General features: G+C 55.1%; 1 protein-coding gene across 1 annotated transcript in view; it reads left to right on the top strand.

The window, feature by feature from the left end:
* Nucleotides 1–3,346: 3,346 nt before the first annotated feature.
* TTF1 (transcription termination factor 1) overlaps nt 3,347–3,607 on the top strand; it is a 16,569-nt gene continuing 16,308 nt past the window's right edge. Inside the window, exon 1 of the mRNA XM_019510712.1 lies at nt 3,347–3,435. The gene's annotated coding sequence lies outside the window, so the exon portion shown is untranslated. The remainder of the gene's footprint in view (nt 3,436–3,607) is intronic.

Here is a 3,607-nt window from a genome sequence, read left to right as displayed (position 1 = left end):
GGGGGGGGGGAGGTTGCCTCCCCCGGGCAGCCCCACAGCGGGGTGAGGGGCGGCGGAGGCAGACGCGGGGGCAAGGTTGTGTGCCAGGACAGCTGCCCCCCGTCCTTGCAAGTGGTGGGGAGGAAAATCCATGAAGCTGCCCCCCTCCTTGGGGGAGGATGGTGCAGTCCATTCCCTCCTTCCCCCTCCCATCTCGGGACGTACCACTCCGCGCCTCCTGGGGGGGAGTAGAGGTTCTCCTGCCCCCGGGCAGCCCCACAGCGGGGTGGAGGGAGAGGAGGCAGACACATGGGGGTGGGGACACACGGCAGGACGGCCGCCAGTGCCCCCCCCCTTGCTGGTGGTGGTGGGGGTGACACTCAGTGAAGAGCCCCCCCTTCCCCGGGGGAGGATGGTGCGGCCCGTTTCTGTGGCAACGCAGGACGCTAACAAGGGGCAGGGGCGGGCGGCCACGTGCGGGTGCAGTAGCACGTGGGCTGCGGCCAGGGGTCGGTGCCTGGTTTCCCACGGGCCCATCAGAAGCTCCTGGGTCATAGGACCCTATAAGGCAGCAGCAGTTCCCAGACTGTGGGTCTTGACCCATATGGGGTGGCAACATCAGTGGGTGTTAATGTGCCCCTGAGCTTCTGTGCTGCAGCCAGGCCCCACCTGCCCCGGGCCAGAGCCCCTCTGCAGCTCAGGGATGGGACCCATTGTGGGAGGGAGGCTGCACCGAGCGGGTGAGCAGGGGGTGCTTTTGGCTTGGCAGCCTTAGCAGCGTGGCGCTCCCTTCCTCCTGTGCAGGGTCCTGCCCACTGGGCCACAGAGCCCCTGGCGAGAGGGCGGCAGGGCAGGGAGCCCCAAGCCTGCAGCAGGTAGCCTGTATCCTCCCCCCCACTGCTCTGCTATGGCAGTGCTGCCCACAGGGAAGGGATGGAAGCAGGAGCCAGGTTCTGCACTCTGCTCCGGCTACAGCAGCCGCCTGCTGTGGAAGGGGACACGGCGCAGAGCACACCAGCCCCTTAAATGTGTTGAGGGAGTCCGTGGATACTGACTAGTGAAACTCTGCCTGGAGGTGTGACAGGAAGAGAGTCCCACACTCGCCTGGGTTCCTCCCAGCCAGAGCCTCCTTCCTGGTCTTGTAGATGGCCAGCTTGGCCAGAGCCAGGAGGAGGTTGACCAGGAGGTCCTGGGCCTTGGTGGGGCCACAGATGGGGAGTGCATAACAAAAAAGGTGTGGGGAGAAGTGCAGCCAGGACCTGAGCAGGAAGTTGTGGAAGAGGAGCTGACTGTGTGAGACAAGAGACTGGGCAAGATGGAGGGTCCTAGGGTCTGAGCCAGCAATTCTTGTGTTCCTATGTGCAAGCTAAACAGTTACAGTTACCATGCAGTTAGCAAGAGCACAATTAAATTACAATGTAAACAGTGAGGTTGCTAGATGCTATGAGCTACAGAGTTTATGCATTTAAGGGATACATAACCCCTGTTTGTTACAACATAAACAACAGGCATTGATTTGGGAGCGGCATGTACGCTTATCAGGTATGCATGTGAGAGGAACACAGCATATATCAAACAATTATCTTTGAGCAAAACAACTCATGGTTCCTTGAGGACATGCTGGTTTGTGCTGTTAAGTCCTATCCCTGCAAAACACATGTTGCTCGATATAAAATCCATTGAACTAAAAGCCAAGATTGTCAGCGAGTGAAGCCTTTTGCAAAAAACATCAGCAAAAACATTTAATCATGTGCATAAGAACTTTTCTGGATTGGGGCCTTAGAAGGATTGCAGCTGAGATAGTTACACATTGCTTCAGTTACAGGTAGAGCGATTATATCCATTATCTACGTCTTTCATGTTGTGGAGAAAGGAAAAAAATCCAAACTGAGATGTTACAGAAATTCAAATGTTTTCAAAACAAGCACAGCACTCCAGGAATTATGCTAAAACAATAATGCTGATTGATTCATTTATTGCAGAAAACCAAATGCTTTGGGAAAAAAAACACAGAAAAATGTCAGTGAACTTGCATATTGAACATGCCACTATTTTATTCTAGAATGGAAACAAGGATGTTCTCCTTTAAAGTCAGGGATTGGAGTAGGGTGGAGGAAGACAACTTCTGGCTGCAGTGGTAGGAGTGTTGCCAACAGATCAAGGGAAGTAATTATTCCCTTCTAGTCTGCATCTGGAGTAGTGTTTTCAGTTTGGGGCCCCCCACTAGAGAAAGGATGCAGACAAATTGGAGAGAGTCCAGCAGAGTCCAGAGGGCAATGAAAACCTTTAGGGGGCTGTGGCACATAAGCAGGAAAACAGCTGAGGGAACTGGGTTTCTTTAGTCTGCAGAAGAGAAAACTGAGGCGGGATTGAATAGCAGCCTTCAACTCCCTGAAGTGGGGTTCGAAAGAGGATGGAGCTGGCAGATGGCAGGACAAGGAGCAATGGGCTCAAGTTGCAGCAAGGGAGGTTTAGGTTGGATGTAAGGAAAAACTTTCTCACTAGGAAGGTGGTGAAGCACTGGAACAAGTTACCCAGAGAGGTGGTGGAGTCTCCATCCTTGGAGGTTTTTAAGGGCCAGCTCAACAAATCCCTGGCTGGGATGATCTAGTTGGGACTGGTCCTGGTTTGAGCAGGGGGTTGGACTAGATGTGACCTCCTGAGGTCCCTTCCAGTGCTAATTTTCAATGAATCTAACTTGCTGCTGCCCTTTCCAGGAGCAGCATTAGTAAAGGGAGCATCATGTATCTGGAGCAGGCAACTGCTATTAAGACAGCCCTCTTATGGAGTGTAATTTCTAATAGTTTCTCTATTTTTAATAGAGAAATTACTCTAATTTTTAACAAAAGGGCTGCCCCATACCAGTCATAGAATCATAGGGCTGGAAGGGACCCTGAAGGACCCTCGGGTCCAGCCCCCTGATGAGCAGGAAAGACATCTGGGGTCAGGTGACCCCGCCAGGTGACCGTCCAGTCTTCTCTTGAAGACCTCTAGGGTAAATATATGTATGTACAGATGTGTATACACACGCATACATATGTGTACACAGTCCATGTATGTATGTGTACACACACACACTCTCTCTCTCTATATATATACACACACACACACATATATATATACATGCACGCACACATACACATATATACACACACACACGTATGTGGGCCTGGAGCTGTGCACATGCTGCCCGCACCCCAACCCCTCTCTCCCGCAGCCCCTGGCCCTTCCCGGCCCGGCTGCCCCTGCTCCAACTCCGCACGGTGCGGCTCCCCCTCCGCCCTTTAGGGGGCGCACCCGGGAGAGGCGGTGGCACAACTGACGCACAGGTCCGTCCCCTGCCGGTCCGGGCGGGGGCACTTCCGGTGACAACGAGAGTCGGAACCCGGCGAGGACTTGCCTGGCCCGGGGGGAAGGGGAGGCGGCGGACAGGGTTCCGGAAGTTGTTGCAAGTGGGTGCGTGTGCGGTGGCGGCACCTACCCAGGTGCCGGGGAGGGGAGGTGGCATGTGAACCCCTGCGTCTCCGCCGGGCCCGGGAGGGGTCCATAGGAGCGGCCCTGGCCTGGCTGAGAGGGGAGGGGGAGCTGGGCACGACAGGGTCTTTACCCCCCCCCCCCCCCCCCCCCC

Source organism: Gavialis gangeticus, unplaced genomic scaffold (assembly GCF_001723915.1).
Source record: "Gavialis gangeticus isolate Ggan-Ray unplaced genomic scaffold, GavGan_comp1, whole genome shotgun sequence".
In the NCBI taxonomy this organism is placed as follows: domain Eukaryota; kingdom Metazoa; phylum Chordata; order Crocodylia; family Gavialidae; genus Gavialis; species Gavialis gangeticus.
The sequence above is the reverse complement of the archived record's forward strand: the minus strand, read 5'-3'. Positions and strand labels throughout refer to the sequence as shown.